At 39.6% G+C, this 20,416-nt stretch overlaps 1 pseudogene; it reads left to right on the top strand.

The window, feature by feature from the left end:
• The first annotated feature begins 627 nt into the window (after positions 1-627).
• On the top strand, positions 628-2,286 carry LOC107536118 (heterogeneous nuclear ribonucleoprotein U-like protein 1 pseudogene; annotated as a pseudogene).
• Positions 2,287-20,416: the final 18,130 nt, after the last annotated feature.

Genomic DNA, 20,416 nt, shown 5'->3' with positions numbered 1-20,416 from the left:
CGGTTGAGCATCCACCTATGATCCAAGAGATCGCGGTTTGATTCCCAGTCAGGGCACATGCCCGGGTTGCAGGCTCGATCCCCAGTGGGGGGCGTGCAAGAGGCAGCCGAACAATGACTCTCTCATCACTGATGTTTCTATCTCTCTCCCTCTCCCTTTCTCTGAAATCAATAAAGATATATTTTTAAAAATAAAGAGACAGCTAGACATAGCCTGTTTTTCAGAGACTAGAAAAAGAAGAAAGGTTAATGAAATTATTTTATGAGGTTAGTACATTCTTGATATCAGAACTGAACAAGGACAATAAAAGCATAAAGAAAAAACCAATGTCATCTTTGAATACAGATGCAAAATCAAGTCAGCAATGTACAAAGAGCAATAATATAAATATTTTAAAATTATATCCTATTAATAACAAGGTGTTTCGACATTAGAAAAAATCTAATAATGAATCCAACACATTAAAGGATTAAAGTAGAACAAAACTTACATTAATTTCTACAATTAAAAAATGCTTGATAAGCATTTTGAGTTGCTACTGCTATTGGACTACACCTCCCTTCTCCCCTTCGCCTCCTGACAAGAAAGGTTTAAGGGGAACAGAGCCCTGGGGCCAGGGCCATAGATGTGCAACATCTGAAGGTGAGCAAACTTCTGAAGGAGCTGCAGTGCTATGGCCTGGACACCCACAGCTTCAAGGCCAAGCTTGTAAAGGCCCTGGACACTGAGAAGCCAGACAGAGAGGGAGCTCCAGGCCAAAGATGAACCATCATGGTGTTCCAGGCACAACGATGAAGACATGTCATGGACAAAATTACCAAAGAGAACCAATCCTATGAGACCCAGGCCATCAAGCAGGAGAACTAGTCAGGTTATGAGAGAAGACCACTTGAAATGGAGCAGCAGCAGGTCTATCACCCAGTGGAAGTGCAGACAGATGAAGAAGCAGCACCCACCAGCTCCTTCCCACCTGACCCATCTCAACTCAGGCCAGACAGACAACAATTGCAGAGTCACAAGAGTCTTATGAAGAAAACCCAGGACTTGGTGGGGTACGGGGTATTTCGAACACCGAGATGATAGGAAGGGTGGCTTTCCTCAGCTTCCCACTGAAGAGGACCTTGATGACATCCTTATTGTGAATTACACATATAACTGCAGCCTTCATTTCAAAGTGCCCTGAGACTGGGGTAGTGGCTACTCACTTACAATCAAGTACTTTGCATACCTGTTGTCAGGAGCTTGTACCAGCCATGGGGTCAGAAAGAGTCGTATGTGCTTTGAGATGAAGGTCAATGAGGAAATCTTTGTAAAGTACTTTCCATCCACTGAGCCTGACCTGCATGTCGTCTGTATCCACTGATCCCTTGACCTCTGCAGCACCCAGCTAGGTGAAAAGGCTTTCTCCCAGCGCTATGCAGGCACTGAAAAGAAGTCCACCAAGAGCCGGTTTGAACATTATGGAGACAAGTTTGCAGAAAATTATGTCTTTGGCTGCTTTGCAGACTTCTAATGTGGAAGTGAAATGAAACTGTCCTTCACCAAGAACAGAAGTAAGTGGGCATTGCTTTCCAAATTCAAAAAGAAACCTTATGTCCTGGTGAAGAATTGTGCAGCAGAGTTCAACTACTGTTCTGTCCTTCCTGGCTTTACCTTCCCTTGAATGAGAGGATCCTGAGTACTGTTGGACTAAAACCAAGGCAGACTGTGAGATTCTTGCCTGCCGCACTGGTAAGATTATGTGGGGCATCAAACATGAAGCCTCAAACCTCTTCAAGCACTACAACATCCTGGGTACCTCTGTCATCATGGATAAGATGAGTCTGATGAGCTTGACCCAGCAGGCCACCCAGTGCTTCAACCATCTCCTCCAGATTGCCGCCTGCAAGAAATGCAACCATATCCTAGACGAAACAAATGTTTATGAGTCAGCCCAGAGACAAAAAATGAGATCATTTGAAGGCCTCCAGTGCAAAGCTATTGTCATCTGTCCCACTGGCAAAAATCTAAAAGACTGAACAATAAAGTGAAATGACAAGGAAGGGAAGGATGTCCCAGATCACAATCTTGGAAATAAAAGACAGCTTTTCATTGCCAGACATTAAGGACTTCCTGGAAAAGGTGCTGTTCATTGAACTGCAGTGGGAGGAAGCAGACAAGCTGGTGAGGCAATACAACAAGGAAGGCGGAAAGGCCAGGCCATGCCTGGAAAAGCACTTTAACAACCAAGGTGGTGGTGGCTTCCAGTACTACAACTGCCCTCTCCCTCCACCAGGGGGAAGTTAGCCCTATGAAGAGGTTCCTATGGCAAAGATCTGAGGCCCCCAGCCAACAGCCATGTGGGTGAGCCATTCTGGAAGTAGTCCTTCAGCCCCAATCAAACTTTCAGATTACTGCAACCCCGTCTGACAACTTTACTATAACCTCATTAAGGATCCTCAACCAGAACCACCCAGCTAAGCCATTCTCAGATTTCAACTGTCACAAACTGTGTGAGATAATAAATGCCTAATAAATAAATATAAGCTGTTAAATTTGGGGAGTAATTTGTTAGGAAGCAATAACTAGCACAACCAATCTTATAAGAAGGCTGGACTTCTCTCCAGCCCCAAGGGTATATGTTCACTAAAGCAAGCTAATCTTGGTAATCTTTTGTTTATGACTCAATTTTGGACAATGAGACATTAGTGTAAGTATGCTTCAGAAGGTTGGAAAGGTTTCCTCACTTTAAAAAAGTCACAAGTATTTCCATTTCTGCCTCAAAAGGTTGTCTGAAAGAGATACTTGGACCTGAGGCAACAATTTCAAGACCACAAGAAAAGGCAGGGATACCTCAATGAGAACACAGTGTGATGAGAACTGGAGAATGGAAAGATGAATTTATGAGGTTACTCAGCCCTGAAATTCCTTAAACTTAGTTCTTAAGGTAGATAACAAATGCCTTTAATGTTTAAGCTCCTTTCAATTAGACTTTCTATTTACCTGCAGCTGCATGCACCCTGATAGATTCAAAAGAAACTCTTGTAATAGTCAGTTCAGGCTACCATAACAAAGCACCACAGACTGGTGACTTAAACCACAGAAATATGTTTTTATAGCTCTAGGATGAAATCTGAGACCAGGTGAACCCATGCTCCAGTTCTGGTGAGGACACTCCTCATGGCTCACAGTGTCCCCACATGGCACACAAGAGAGAAGAGAGCTCTCTCTTCTTCCTCTTATGAGGACATGATCCATTCCTGGGAGCCTCACCCTTATGGCCTCATCTAAACATAATTACCTCTCAAAGGCCCCACCCCCAAATACTATCACTTTGGGGATTAGGGCCTCAACCTATGAACTGGAGGGAAGGAGGTGGCACAATCAGTCCATATTAAATCTTAATTTGATAAAGGATATCTATCAAAAAGCCACAGTAAATAAGTACTATATTTACTGATAAAAGTATAGATTTCCTTAAAGATATAATCAAGACCAGGAGGCTTGATATTACAACTTCCATTCAACATTCAATTGAAAATCCTAGTAAATAAAATAAGAAAAGAAAAAATGTGTAAGAACTAGAAAGGAAACATGTTCAAAATGTCCTTCTTTTGGTTAATGCTATGATGATACCAAAATCCAAAGGAATTTTGTTAAAATTCTTATCTATTTTTATGTAATTGTAAACTGATAAAGTTTTTTGGAGCATAATTAGATAGCATCTACTAAAATTTAAATGTACAAAATCTGATCAACTATACTACATCCAGGAATTTTTCCTAGAGAAAATTTCAAAGTGAGTAAAAATGTATATATATGCAATTATTTAATATAAAATTACTTGAAATATATATTTAATTGGAAATAATCTAAATGCCTAATGATACAGAAATGGTTAAATAAATTCTAGTACACATAATACTATATAATTATTTAGAAAATGAAGGATATTTTATATACTGACATAAAAAAAATATCAATAAAAAAAGTAGGGGGGGAAAGCTTGTTAAAAATACATTTATATATAATGTCTACAAGAATATACAGAGTGGGGCAAAAGTAGGTTTACAATTATGGAGTATCAAAATATAGTTTAGTTCAGAATGGCTGCCATCAACAAATCAACAAACAACTTGTGCTGGCGAGGGTGTGGAGAAAGGGGAACCCTAGTACACTGCTGGTGGGAATGCAGACTGGTGCAGCCACTATGGAAAACAGTATGCAGTTTCCTCAAAAAATTAAATATGGAGCTGCCTTTTGACCCAGTGATCCCACTCCTAGGAATATATCCTAAGAAGCTCTAAACACCAATCAGAAAGAATTTATGCAGCCCTATGTTCATAGCAGCACAATTTACAACAGCTAAGATCTGGAAACAGCCCAAGTGCCCATCAGTAGATGAGTGGATAAAAAGTTGTGTTACATTTACACCATGGGGTACTACGCAGCTGTAAAGAAGAAGGATCTCATAAGCTTTGAGACAGCATGGATAGACCTGGAAAGTATTATGCTAAGTGAAATAAGCCAGTCAGAAAGAGGCAAGTATCACATGATCTTACTCATATGTGGAATATAATGAACAAAATAAACTGATGAACGAACAGATCCAGAGACAAAGAAGCATGGAACAGACTGACAAATCTCAGAGGAAAGGCGGGGGTGGGGGATTGGGTGGGGAGAGATTAATCAAAGAGCTTAAATGCACATTTGCTTAACCTGTGGACAAAGACAATATGTGGTGAAGGCCTGGGGGAGGGGGAGGGGAGATAGGGATATCTGTAATACTTTCAACAACAAAGATAACTTTTTAAAAACACAGTTTATTTTTGTATTGTTTAGCAATTATTGTATTATTTTCCATGTGAACAGCTGTAAACTTATTTTTGCCCCACCCTGTACACCAAAGTGTTAAACTGCTATCAGGAAGATTTGAATATTTTGTATGTACCTCTGAATAATTTGAAATTTTTCAATAATAAAGTTTTAGTTTTCTTTAAAAATAAATTTGTTAAAATACTTGATAAAGAATAATTTTCCTAATTTTAAAAGAAATTTAAAATAAAAAAATCTAATATACTTACCCCAAATGGAACACTAAAGATAAAAATATGTACAGTGCCCTACATAAGACATAACTATGTCAAATTTCAATGTTAATTTCAGATTTATGTATCAGTAATATGTCACATTTTGTCAGGTATCTAACAGTTATTGTAATCACTTCACATCTAACTTTAGAGAAAAAAAGTCTCATTCAATGAAAAAATTACACATGCTATTTGAAGCTTTTAAGAGTATTTTGATATTTCATTTAATTAATAAATATTTTTTAAATTGACAAAATAGGTGTTTATGTTCATTTTGTTCATATCAGTTCGTTTCAGCAACCTTAGAAGCTCAACGTGGTTTTTAAAGAAAGTTTACTGCTGCCGATATACTGAGAATAAGATTGATATTGTCAGTCCTTCCAAAATTTGCTGCTCTCCCTTTCCATGCCCCCCCCCCCCCCCCATGCAGAGGATCGGGTGGGTGGGGCTGCAGAGAAAGCGGCTGGGGAAGGTCGGAGAGGAGGAGGAAAAGGAAGCTGTCTCCCTGTGACCATGGAAGGGCAATCAATCCATTCATCAATAATAAAAATAACTGTGGGAGTCTCAGTTTTGTCCCAAAAAATCTGTGATTTTTATCAATGCAAATGTGATCTGTCTGAAGCGCTGTTTTCCTCGCAATGTTCCCGAGCAAATCTTGGCCTCGAGACAGCTGCCGTGCCTGCCCCGGGGGCCGTCAGCATGACCAGGAAGCCGGGGGCTGAGAACTTCCAGACTGCGGGGACCTTCCCGGACGCCGAGCCTGCAAGGGCCGCTTGCATAAGCACTTCCAGCTCCCAGGCCTGAGCCACTTCGCTTCTTTCCTGCAAGAGGCTCCCTAGGCCAACGGAGTGACTGTGCTGCGCCCACTCCAGCTGCTGCGAGAGCAATTGCGCCCCAGCGTGTCGCGTGCAAGAGGTGAGGGATGTAACCCAAGAGACGGTGGGTTGATGAAGTGTGCATCTTCTGAGATATTTTGGAACCAAGTTTTCTAAAGTGCGGAAATGGGGCAGAGGTGGCTGGCGGGGGCAGGGGACTGAAACGCCTCCTTTGCTTAGCCGTTTTCCTTGTCCGCCTCTCCCCGCGCAGTGCCCGCGCCGCGCCCTCTGACGGCGGCGCCGCGGCCCCGGGGCGGCAGGGCCCGCGCTGCCCGAGCCGCTCGGTGCCCCCACGCGGGGCGCGACGGCTGAGGGAGCCGAGGCGCGCGCCGGGCCTGGCCGACCGCGGGCTTCCGAGCGGCGTCTCGTGGACAGCTTGCGAAAACGACCCGCAGCAGCTTACGAGTTTCTTCCACGTTTAAAAGAGCCTGTTAACCCTGAGCCACGAGGAAAATTATACTCTAGAGGGATTTTCCCCCATCCGTGATGTGATTAACATCTGAAACGACTCAAATTATGCTCCGATGAGGAAAACTTAAGAAAAGCCCTCCTGAACATTCAAAGAATTTACTTGTTTTGTAATCTGCACTTTTATTCCCCAAAGTTCTTTCCCTCCAGGTCTAATTCTGCAGGATCCTCCAGTGCGGCTTCTCTAGGCTGCAGACTTGGACGGGAGCACCCAGCTGGTTGGTGAAGGTCAGGAGTTCTGAGGTGTTCTGCAAGCAGCTCTTACCTGCTAATCGCGAAGATACAGGGGCCTCCTGTGTCTGTCCTTTGCTGCTGAGAATCTCTGACAGGATGTGGACACTCAGAGGTTTGCTTATAGTAGTTATTCTGCCAGGTTTCTTCATCTGAATTCAGCAGTTTATCTTTTTCTTTTCTCTTTTCTTTTTAGAAAATATTTTTTCTTTCCTTTGATCTCTTTCCTTTTGCATGCTCTCAACATCGATTTTAACTGAATAGCCACCTAAGCAAAAAGGAAGCTACTTAAAACTAACAACAACAACAACAAAAAGGCAGCAAGACACAGAGTAAAAAACTCTTCATGTTGAAGCAGGTCAGGTAGTCCTTGTAGTCAGGCCCTTTGAGTTGCCTCAGTTTCCTCATCCATAAAATGGGGTTAATCACAACTCTCTGAGGCAGGGTTTCTAAGACTTGATTATATGGGGGGAAAAACCAAAACACACAAAAAAACCCAGAACCCTACTGCTAATGCAAAATCTCAGATGTTTCCTAATTTAATGCTACTCAGCTATGTACAAACAAAAAACTAGACGTGGCCCAGCCAGGTGTGTTGAGCCTCGGCTTAGGATCCAGGAGATCACGGTTCGATTCCCGGTCAGGGCACGTGCCTGGGTTGCCCGCTCGATCCCCATTTGGGGGCGTGCAGGAGTTAGCCGATCAGTAATTCTCTCATCATTGGTGTTTCTGTCTGTCTCTCCCCTTTCCCTTCCTCTCTCTGAAATCAATAAAGATGTATTTAAAACAAACAAACAAAAAAAAACTAGGCGTGAATTCTTTATGCTTATGCTTCTTATACCAATTGTATTAGTCAGCTACTACTAAAATCATGCTGCATAGCTGATAAATCCCCAAATCTCAGTAACTTACAAATGAAATATTTGTGTGTTTCTTTTCATGGTGCAAGTTTGGCTGATCTCAGATGGGTTAAGTGAGCATTAGCACCAGGCTACAGGTAGATTCAGTCTCTTCCCAGGTCTTCATTCCTGGATTGGAAGCTACATGGGAAATGGGTTTTTAGTTTGGTTGTTTTTTGTGTTGAGTGTCTTGGGGGGTTATTTTTAATGATGTATCACAGGACTTCAAAGGCCAAACCAAATCACCCATACATTTATTTAAAGCCTCATAATTCCACCTAAGAGCATCCTCCATGGGGCAATGAAATACACTCTGCTTCCTCTGGTGGAGGTTCTGCCCAGTCCCACAGCAGTGCACATGGAGTATAAATCTATACCAAGGAAGAAGTGAAGAACTGAGAACAATAGTTCAGCACAGTCTCCCTCACAGAAATTATTCACTTTGCTCCCTTAGGTGAGGTACTCCCCCCATGGCTCCTCAAAACATTCCAAAGAGCATCCAATCATGGCATCAGACTCAAAGTTCAGGATCAGTGCCCTACATGGGGTCCAGATGTGCCTCTTCTTGATCCAGGTATTTATATACAAAAAGACAAAGAATCTGTCACCCTACAGGCCAACAGAAACAGGAATAAGGAATAACAGTAAGTTATATAGTGGTCAGTGGTCTACAGGAACTCTGAAATCCTGTTATGAACATATTGACCAATTTCCCCCAGGGTTTGCAGCACTCCCTGGGAGTAATGCCCCAGCCCATTGTTTTATGTGTTGCCACTCTGCCTCAGGTATGACCTTCCTTTCCCTTCATCCTTCCTGGCCACATTTTAAGCGAGTACTAGAGAATATGAGCAGCTCTCTCATCTACTTGGGCTCCTAATTGGGAGCCCAGACCTCTTTTACCCATCCCAGTCTCTTTTAATCTAGCATGGTGGAACTTTTGCAAACACAGCTCTCAAAAACCTGTTAGTTTTTGATGCAGTTAATTACTGGCAATTCCATATGCCAAATGCCACACTTATAAGGTTAGTGAGGCATGTCTTTGTAAACTTAATTACAAGTATTTGAGGTACATCAGGTATCAGTGGGACCACTTATTCAGCTACTTTTCTAAAAGTCATTTTGTCCAGATAAAAGTAACTACTCTTGGACATTGCTTTGAGGTTTGTCTTAATGATGTTGTGCCTGGATTTTGTCATTTCCCTGAGGCTTTATTAGTAGGTCTTTCAAATGCAAGGTATGTTTCAATTTTATCTTTTACTGATTGGAAATGAGAAACAATTTTACTTATCAACTGCACTTTCTGGAATTTCTTAGCTCTCTATTATCTCTCCATTTTGATTACAAACTGCCAATTCTTTTCTGAGCCCATCACTTTCTTGTTGTACCTTTTCAAATACAGTGAATTGCAACCTGTTCACATTATCAGCATTCTGATTCAAAACCTCCTTATCCAATGTCACAAGTTATTTAGTTTCCTTTTTTTTGCCTTTGTGTTGTTGAAAGTGACAACTTTGCAAATGTTTCACTGCCACATAACATGTTCCCTTTTTTCCAGTCTCCTATGACATTCTGCCTTCTCTAGTAAGAGGTACTGCAAAGTCACAGGACACAAGTCAGTAATAGAGAGGGCGTGAAAAACTGGGAAAGGTAATCTAATTTATCCACTAATCTAAATCAACACAAATTTGTCTATTTGTTAAAATACTCATCAAAACAACAAAACTCAAAGAAACGACATTAACAATGTGATGTTGTCTTGCTTATATCAAATCATAGTTTGAAAAATTAATATGATACTGCTATGATGCATCCTTTAGACTATGACTTGACTACCATGGGCCAGATGATGACTCACATCTGTGAACCCTGTTCGGAACTGGAGCTTCTGAAAAGCCATCAATCCTTTCATTTGATACAGCCTCTACTTGGCATATATGTGTGTCGCGTACGAAGTCTGCCTTTGTGCCTTTCTCATTAGTCATCTCAATTAAAGGAGCACAATGAGATATGGTGTGAACCTTGGGTTGAAAGCAGTGTTTGATTATAAGATAATCCTCCTGATAATACAGAATACACTCAAGTGTTTCCTGTCTTCTCAGCCTACCCATAGTGATGGTACTGACTAAGACTGCCTGAGGCGCTCACCTAGGCCTTAGCACTTGTAGGAGCCTCAACAGATATTTCTCCAACCAGAACCAATGTGGCTGGACCAGCCCTTGGGGTTCCTATTATGATTGCAAGACACAATGCACCTCAGCAAAACCATCAGGGAACTTTAAAAAAATAAGGTTTTTTATTCACAGGTACTGGAGGGTACACAACACACCAGAAGACCACACACTAAGGTAGTGGGCAGAGAGAGAGGGAGGGAGCATGAACTTGGGGTTCTAACTTTATTGGGCCCAAGGGTGGGGTGCTTAGGGTTTTGTGTGTTCACTCTTTATTGGTGAATTTAAAACATAAGAGCAGGAATTAGGCCTTGGGAAGGGAAAAGCAGGGTGACTCAACTGGTCACTTATCCTGGTTACCAAGAGCTTTTAAAACAGGAACTTCATGAGTGGAAGCCCCCTATTGCCTTATCTAATTGTTTAGCTAGTAACTGTGTAACACAGCTGGCAATATGTTTACTCAAGGTGGAAGTCTTTGAAATGGCCTCTGCAATCAGAAGTTGAACATTTTAATATTATTTTTGATGTGAAAACACATCATTTTAAAATCTCACCATCCGTGTACTAGTGAGAATATGGTCTCTAGATCCCCAAGCTGAGAACATTGATCTGAAGGATTATTGGGGGTTTTAAATGACTTGACATTGTTTAAAGAGCTTAACACAATGCTTGAGTAAGTGCTCAATAATTTTCAGTTTCCTTCCCTTCCCTTTTCACTTTACAGATTAGAGTTTCGTAGTCCACTGTGAGCATTAATTTGTTCAGCTCTGCCTTCAGGTGGAACATCTGTATAAATCCAGCTTTGTGAATATTTTTAAACTGAGAGCTTTTCCATCTGTTGTAGAGTTATAGCCATCCACATTATCCTCACTTGAGCTCTTAATGATATATGTGTGATGGAAACAAGACATATTAATGTGTAAGTATTCATAGCCTTCCCATTCCTGTCTGTGCAGAGTCTACCCCCACCCACCATCTGAGGCATTCTTTCTTTGCCAGTCTAATTCTTGGTATTTTTGTGATGCAAAATTAGGAGACAAGGAGAGTTACCAGGCCAGAGATGCATGAAGAAAAAGGAAAGGATTTTGGATTTCTGGGTCAGCACTGGGTTCTTTCTTGTAGAAAATCCAGGTAATGAGCAAAGCAGAAATAAAATTGTAAAAAGAAGTTCAATTCTAAAGAAGAAAGAGCTTAAGGTGGAGGCAGGAGGAATAAGACATAAGAGCCTTATAAGGTGAATATCAGGAGAACTGGGGGAGTTCAGGAAGATTCTGGAATAAATATGGAAGGTGAAAGAAGTGTGGAAGAGAGGTGATGTTTTTAAAAGTATTGTTGTAGGTTATAACACAAATCTCCTTAACATTTCTTGAGAAATGCACATAGAATATTAAAATTCCTTGTAAATTATTTTGGGCTGCTAGAGTATGTATTTCTTCAAATGGAACGCTATGTTAAAACTCCTTCATCTGAAACCCATACACGCACGTACATTTGGATCATATACAGTCCTTCCAGGTGCTTTCGTCAGATTACAAAATCCATTTTAAAACTTACAAGGTGATTTAATGCACACACATAGAGTCACATGGTGTTGAAGAAAGCTAGTTGATCCTCAGTCCATTCTCCCTTTTCTAGCAACACAAACCAAGGTTGGATTTCCCAGCTTTCCTTGCAGCTAAGTGGCCATTGGACTCTTTGTACCAGTGGAAAATAAGCCAAGGTGATTATGCAAATTCCATATAAGACACTTAAAAGAAAATTGCTTGCTCTCTAGATTCTCTCATTATCCTCTTCTGCAAGCTAACCTGTGGACAAGGAGTTGAGTCAGTTTCAACCACTTGGATAGAACAAGACCATAATAACAACAACACAAAAAGAACCCAGGTCTTTCCATGATCTTTTGCCCACCCAACCAAGGCAACCATTCCCATCCAGACTGTTAGCGTGAGAAAGAAGTACACTTCTATTATGTTTTAATCAGTGAGTTATGGTAGTATCTATTAGCACAGCTTAGCCTATACTATAATCAATACATTTAGAATATGTTGCTTTCAGTTAGGGAATTACTGACTAACAGGTAATATAACATATATACTATTCTCTGTATTTATGCAAACCAACTGTTGTAGTAAAAACTACAATCATTGGAGGTCATCATCAGGTTTGAGAAGTACTATGCACTGATATGAAAATTCATCTCTTCCTGTACAACTATGTTGTGACTGATTAAGATAGAGTTCAAATTTGGAAAACTAGAGCAAACAATTGTAGTGAACCAGCTGATAACTGCACATTCTTATAGCATCTGTTCACTTATTAATAAAAGTATTGAAGGATTTCCAGTTTCCAGGCCAGCATGTCATCTCTCTCGTCCACACAAAAGAAAAAAAGCTGGACTAATTGAAAGTCAAGAACTCTTCTTAGATCCATTATGGAGAAGAGGACACAAGACAAGCCTCTGCCCCCAAAATTGTAAAGACAGACAGGTGGATCCCACGAAAAAAAACCTCCTCAGGAACCAGTGCCAGAGTAAAATAACCTAAACTGTAATTGACAAATTGCTGGAGGCTCTGTGTGAACTAATTTAAAAATTAAAGTCTCCAGGGAAGGTCTGGCCTTGGGGATGGGGGTGGGGGTGGGAGCTGGAACTTTTATGAATTTTACCTCCAGGATCTCATAGCAAAGATCAGAGAAAAGTCCCCTCCTGTTTCTGGCAGGGCAAGGAGAAAACAGCCATTCTAAATTCTCACAGAGCATTCTGTTGTTCCTTCCAGACCTGCCTTCAAGAGAAACCACTTTTCGAAAGCCTAACCTACTGAAGTTATACCAGAGCCTAATGGACCTGAAGGAAGGGAAATACCCAACTCCATCCCATTCTAGCCATCCTGTCCTGCTTAACGTGGGGAGGGGGTAGTGGGCAGGGAGAGGACACTGAGAAGCACATGTGGAGGTCATAGCCCAAGGGCACAGGCTTACTAAAAGACCGAGACCTAATCATAGGACTATAGAATGCTTCCCTCCCCAACACCTCACCACCACATCAGTAGGGCTCCTGTGTAATAAGAGAGAAGTACGACTGAAAGGGCTCTGTGTTTCGAATGATATTAAAGAATAAGTCTCTAGGCAAAACTAAAAAATATTGCCTACCATGTATCAGGCAATATGATGGTTGTTGAATATACAGTGATGCTAAATAAAAGCTCTTCCTTCATGGAGAGCTTTATATGCTAGTGTAGAAATAGCTATATGCTAGTGTAGGAATAGGACAATAAACAACATAATTTCAATTAGTGATAAATGACATTTATCGTGGCTCCATTGTTTGGAGCATCATCTTATACACCAAAAGGCTGCAGGTTCCATTCCGATCAAGATACATACCTAGGTTGTGGTTTCGATGCCCAGTTGGGGAGTGTACAGAAAACAACCAAAAATAAATAAATAAATAAATAAATAAATAAATAAATAAATAAATAAATAAATAAAAACAAGGGCTGGGAAGTGATGGGGGGGACACACACAGGTATTTTAGACACAAAGGAAGATCTTTCTGAACTGAAGCCTGAATGTATGAGAAACTTGCTTTGTAAAAGCAGAGAGAGCCACACTGCCCATTCATATTTTGGCTCCTGACCCTCTAGACCACGGGTAGGGGAACATTGGGCCCGCAGGTTCCGATGCAGCCGGCAAAATCATTTGGCCTGTCCCTGCCAAGGCAATCGCAGGAGGGACTTGAAATTCAATAAACCTAGGAGCTTTTTCATAGCTAATTTTTAAGTTGATAATTTTGTATGGCCTGTGAATGATGTTATAAATATCCAAATGGCCCTTGGCAGAAAAAAGGTTCCCCACCCCTGCGAGACGTACATGAACACTGTGGATCCCAGAGAAGTTGATGGAAACATAAACCAACCTCTACTGTATCCAAAGATCAACTACTTGATCCCTGATACCTGAGCTTATTACAGGACAGTGAAGAGGAAAAGAAAGTCATCAAATCTCTGGGTGAGTCATGTGATAGGTCTTTGATCAAAGTTTCCCCCAAAAGCCTGTCAACCTTTCAGAGAAGCCCTTCTGAATGTCGTGACCTGGTGGTTGCCAGAGGGGAGGGTGGTTGGAGGACTGGATGAAAGAGGTGAAGGGACTAAGAAGTACAAATTGGTAGTTACAAAATAGTCATTGGGATATAAGTAAAGAATAGAGAATATAGTCAATAATACTGTGATAACTATGTATGGGCCAGTTATGAAAATATAGAGGGGGACACTATGTAAAGTATATGTTTGTCTAATCACTAAGTTGTACACCCAAAGCCAATACAAAATAAAATTGAAAATAAAATAAAATGACAAGAAAAATTTCAGAAAATATAGTAAATGAATAAGGAGTTGTTCAATAAATAATTTTTGCTGAAATTAATAAATGACCATAGATTAAAATATGCACTACATAAAGTAAGGATATTGGGCTTGTCTCAAAAACCTAAATGTCAGCTTTAGGTACAAAATATAAAATTTTATTTGGATTATGGTATTTGAAACACCAAATTTCCATATATGAAGCTTCTGTGTAGAAAGTAATTTGGTATATTCATGATATAAAATAGAAAAAATAAATTTCATTAAAGGGGAGCAAAATAAGTATAAATCTAGTTATAAAGTGTGGATTAAAAATTGATAACAACAGCTCTGGCCAAGTACTCAGCTGGTTAGAGCATCATCCCAATACACCATGGTTGTAGGCTGGATCACCAGTCAGGGCACATACAAGAATCAACCAATGAATGCATAAATAAGTGGAATAACAAATCTCTCTCTCTCTCTTTCTTCTCTCTCTTTCCAATCAATCAATGAATAAAATTTAAAGCAAAGGGACCCAATCTAGGATTGCACACTGTTAAAAATTTTTGATAACTTAAAGAACAGTGACAGGCGAAGCTGCCCTTCTATTTAGTGTTCAAATTTATATCCACGGTCTAGCCACTATGCTACAGAAATAGCTGTCTTAATTAGTTTTATAAATATTTTTCTATACCAATAATACCACAAAGGTCCTTATTCTCATCCCTACCCATGTCCCCACCCCTCTCTATGATGACAGGATTTCTTGGGTGCCATTTGTGTTCCTAGGATAAGAAGAGAAAGACTGAACTAAGCTATAGCCAAATCCTTTACAACCTTGCTGTTGAAAGTGTGGTCCTTGGACGACCAGCACCACCTAGGAACTCATTAAGATGCAGAACTTGGGCCACAAGGCATCAGAATCTGATTTGAATACTATCCACTAGGTGACTTTACATGCATGCTGAAGTTTGAGAATGCTGCTTTTCAGTTTTGCACTGACATCAAGTAGCAAATACATTATGCTGAAAGTAAGGTCTGAAACACTAGCTACCTAAATAAAATACTTCTAATCCTAACCTACCCACAAAATGCAATAACTGAGGTTAAAGATCTGGAAACCAGAAAAAGAACTAAAAATTAAAATATATGTCTAATGTCTTAGCATTTCAGACCCTTAATAAACTGATGTCTCAAGGAATAAAATTATTAGTTTTGCCAGGGTTTAGTAGACCTTGTAGGATCCCCCAGATAGCTCTACAGATATGGCAACTTACTGTTAGGATTTATCACTAAAACCTCACACTTCATCCTTAGGACCAGAGATGAGCCTAATCCCAGACACTGTCTAGTAAAAAGAAGTGTTCTGAGGCCATAAAAGTGAAAGAACGTGATCCTGTGAGACACACAGGGTGGGGCAAAGGTAGGTTTACAGTTGTGAGTACTCAAAACAGAGTTTAGTTTTGCATTATTATTTATTAATTATTGTTTTCTTTTCCATACAAACCACTGTAAACCTACTTTGCCCCACCCTGTATTAGAGCCACCTGCCCAAAATACTTTTATTGATAAGGGTATGCAATAAAAACTTAAGGGTCATTGCTCTAAACGAACTTTTCTCAGTATATGGTTTAAGAAACAGATGTGTCAGCATCACCACTGGGCCTAAGCCCAGAAAACTGGACTTTGAGCATATAGTTGGGATCCCAAACCTACATTTTTAACAAGGACCTCTGCTTAAGGTCGTTCATAGGCACCATGTTGAAAAATGTGGCATTGAAGGAAATAAAAGCACTGTGTGGAAATCCCAAGTACCTGTGAATAAGGCATTTATGTAGTCGCCATATGCCACGTGCAGTGCCCATAACCTGCTGTCTCCTCATTAGTCTTGTCGAGGGAAAGAATGTGCCAAACTGATCTTGCCCCATTGTATAAACCTTTGACCCTCGGGGAGGACATCAATTCCTAAAGAATTACTCTGTAATAATAACCCCTGCTAAAAATAGATATCGACTGAATGAGCTTTAAAAGTGACCCTGCTTTCTGCAACTCTAGGTGTTGTGTATGTATTAATCATTGTAGGAGCATCAGAGGATATACTCATAGAAAGTCTTGGGTAAGCGTGATTTCATTCTGTTCATCAGAGGCCCCAAGTTTAATAAACTTTTAAAAATAAATAAGTAAAAGAGTAAGTTTGTATATACATGCATACATACCATTTTAAAAACACTCCTAACAACCAGTACCAACCTTAGATCCAGACAAAGGGCCACTGCCCTGAACCCTTCTTAAAAGACCTACATCACACACACATACACACACACATTAAAGAACACATGATGCTTCTGTTGTCGGGGATTTAGCACGCTCACTGGGATGCAGTGCAATTTTAAACCCAAACACCTGCTCTGTGACTAACACTATTCAGGGCCCACGGAAGTGCCCCTACACATTGTTTGCCATATGTCCTCATGGTAAAAGGTGATCACATCCCAATGTCCTAAAGGATTTCAGTCTGCTGCTAAGAGCGCTGGAGGTAAATACTGCTTCCAAGAGCAGGGAGAAAAGACAAATTAATCAATTCGGCACATGCCCTGGAGGCTATATATCCTTCCTCATGCAGTGTTGTTTCCCAGAGGTGCCTGGCATCCTTTTTATGTTTTTTTTGCTTCTCCAGTACATGGTTCTGAGGTATTCAATATTCAGTGAATCTTTGCAATAGTTACAGCTGGCAAAAAAAATAACATTTTGCAATATTAACCAATTCATATCACTCCCAAATTTGTAAGTCTGTAGATCTAAGCAAACCATTCATGAAATCTGACACCAATACTTTATATTGACAACCAGCTGTGCATTGAACACTAGCACTGCAAATAATTGTCTTACTATAAAATATTTTAAATTAATTTTCAAAAAATTAAGATTTGTTTTAAAAAATCTTATATTCATTAATTATAATTTTTCTTTTCTATTTTAATTTCATGTATAACTTGAGTATTTCAGAAGAAAATAGTATTTCATAAACAATATGTAGTAAAATAAGTTTAACTTTAAAATTTTCTTTGTTTTAATGTATCTTCTTGATGAAAATATATTCAAATTGTGGACACTTTTAATAGAATTACATTTTATTTGCAATCCTTCAGAACAAATTATGGTGGAATATTGATTATAATAACACAATTAGTGATTTTTGCTGAAATGAAGACAAGATAAATAAATTTAATAAAATAAAATACATGATAAATTATGTCTCTTTCATTTTATTACTCATTTAAACAATGCCAGTCAAGCAACAAAACATCCAGGCATGTGCAATAACAATTAAGCTTACTTGTCTTTGATATTTTCCCAACAAAAATCATAACTTTACACCGTTTTTTATTTTTCATTATGATGGTATATTTGTCAAGATAGAAGGATGAGACATATTTTATTTAACAGTGTTTTGATTTATAAACAATGATAGACAATTATAAACAATTAACAACTTGATTTGTAACTTTTAAATATTTAGACATATGATATGTGAGCATTCATCTGTACTCTTGCCTTGGGCTACAGAAATGTTAGAGGCAGGCCTGACAATTATAACAAATGGAAACAAGACAAACCCAAATAAAACAGAGACAAAACAGCAAGAAGAAGATTGTGAACTTGAAGAGGCCATTACCATCTGCTTAGGCTTCTTAATCAAAGCTGCTGGGTTTCAGCCCACCCAGCAAGATATGCCACTTACAGTCATGCTGTGCCTACTCCTGCAACAAAGCAACATTGCTGGGGCTACTCCAAAGCAGGTTGTTTTTCATTGCCCAGTGGGAGAGAAGGTCACTAGATTTAGAGAACTCACAGATGACTCAGCAGTTATTGTCTTTTTAGTGTAAGTCTGCACATGAAGAACATGACGTGCAGCCTTTTAGCTGTATGAAGTCACCGTATTCTGGTAACACTGAGATTGCACTTGCTCCCCACCTAGGGAAAAGGTCACATACAGAGGGGAAAATGAACATACTGTTATTGACTTTCCTGCTGCTACATGAGGAGCCAGAAGGTGTGCAACAACATAGCTGTGCCTACAATTACGCAGTCAAGTGTTTAAAGCTCTTCCTCTCTGTCCTTCCTATGTATCTTCAAAGAGGCGATGCAGTTTGATTCAGCCCACAAGCTCTGGCGCCTGCCTGACTCCGTTCAAATCCTGAGTCTATCAGTTATCAACTTGTGTTTATAGCAATTCTATGCCTAGGTATCCTCTTTTACTATATGGGTACGAATGAGTACTTACCCCAAAAGGTAGGCAACTGTGAGAATTATATGAGTTAAGTGCCTAGAATACTGCATGAGCATGCAGTAAGTGCTATGTGCATATTATTCAATTTTTTATATGTCCTTAATTATGTTCCCACTTATAAGCATCTGGAAGAGCATTATCAGGACATGTGTTTTGCACTGACTGCTACTGCAGAAAAACAAATGTGGCATTTGGACATTGCAAGCCTCCCTTTATCCTACACTTCGGGCTATTTAAATTGCACAGTTAATTGACGTAACATCTTTCTCTTTTACCCTTCCTCCTAGCCCAAACTCCCTTTTAAATTAGGGTTTGTGACATCTTACAACATCAGAGCATATTTCAGAAAGATCAACGAATATCAAAACAAAGAGATGACTAATTACTGACAGTCACTATGTAGTCTTGGGTGCAGACCTGACCTCTCCCTCCCCGCCAGCTGCCTGCTGGTGGTTCTGTGGCCCAGACACTAGAGCAAGAATTAGTCTCCTCATGCTGGGGAGCAGGGAAGGCTTCTCTATAGAAGCCTCAAGAATCAATACACTGCCCCACATGACAAGTTTATTCTTGATTCCTCTCCTCCAATCCCCTTTCCCTTCTGCACTTTTCCACAGGAGGAGCATGAAAGTAGAAGACTCAAGGTAGGTTCGAAGAAGGCCTGAACAAGGGAAGAAGAAAAGGAAGATCTTGAGCTAACCTCAATGTGTTTACTCTTACAGTATTTTTTTTTTTTCAACAGAAGTTCTAAAAATCTCTCTTGAAACCCAGAGTTTTTGGCATAGAACTCAAAAAAGTCTGATGTAAGAGGTAAAAATGCTGTTTTCCAATCAGGCTCAAGTTTCTGAAATAAGGATCTCTTTTTGCATGTTTTTAGGAAAGATGTCAGTAATATGGTTACAAAATTTTTAGCAGACACATAAAATGTCCCTTCTATCATCTTCAAGCTCCCTCATGCATTTCTACAGATGATTTATAGATTTACTAGATTCAAGCAATCTTTATATCAGACACCCTAAAACATTTTAGATGCAGAATATTTATTTCCCTGTGCTTTCCTAACAGGCTTATAAGCTAGGCAAAGATTGTGTTTTTTAAATCAAATTTGATGCCATTCTTGGCACAGGATTTTGCAATAATAAATATTTATTATTGATTATTAAAAAAGAAAACAATTAAGTTTTCTCAAAAACTTATGAGAAAGTAGTTCCAATTGTGTGAGGATTTTTTGGAAGGGAGGGATTGTGCCAGAAAATAGTAATAGGCTTAAGAAAAGTGCTAATTCTTAAAAATTAGTCCCCATTTTCTGTGACTACAAAAAAACAGAACTCTCAAAACCCAAACACCAATACCATATCTAAAGGTATATTAGTGCCTTAAAAAAAGTGGTTAAAATAAAAAACAGGACATAGTGTCAAAAATATTGTAAAAATAATTAGGCTGATTCTCTAAACACATGCAACACATTTTCAGGAGGAGAAGGGAGAAAACACTTTTTTCATTCCATCTTTTTTCCAGTTCTCCCTGGTTGTGGCAGCCCCTAGTCATCTAAAAAGCACTTTTCTCAAGCCCATCTGTGGTAACCAAGATCACCTTTGTACAGGTGTGAATTATGTAAGGTATAGGCTGAGTTCCTTGAGCCAAGAAACCCCAAAATACATGACATAAATAAGGGAAAGTTTATTTGTCCCCTGTAACAGTCCAGAGCTGAGAAGTCTAGGTGTGGGGCCAGCAAACACAGCCTCAAGTCAAATCTAGCCTGTTTTTGTTTTTGTTTCTGTTTCTGAGAAGAATAGTTGTCACATTTTTAAATGGCTGAAAAGAATCAAAGAAAGGATAATGTTTTGTGGCACATGAAAGTTATATCAAATTCACTCTTCAGTCCAATAAAAAAGTTTTATTGGAACATAGCAACATTCATTCACTGATTCATTCATAGTCAAGTATTCATTCAAGTCAAATATTCATTCATAGTCAAATAATTATCTAGGGCTGCTTTTACACTACAGTTACAGAGTTGAATAATTGCAGCAGAGACAGTATGCCCCACAAAGTCTAAAACATTGAATATTATCTAG

This window comes from Miniopterus natalensis, chromosome 1 (genome assembly GCF_054644295.1).
Source record: "Miniopterus natalensis isolate mMinNat1 chromosome 1, mMinNat1.hap1, whole genome shotgun sequence".
NCBI classification, from domain to species: domain Eukaryota; kingdom Metazoa; phylum Chordata; class Mammalia; order Chiroptera; family Miniopteridae; genus Miniopterus; species Miniopterus natalensis.
The sequence above is the reverse complement of the archived record's forward strand: the minus strand, read 5'-3'. Positions and strand labels throughout refer to the sequence as shown.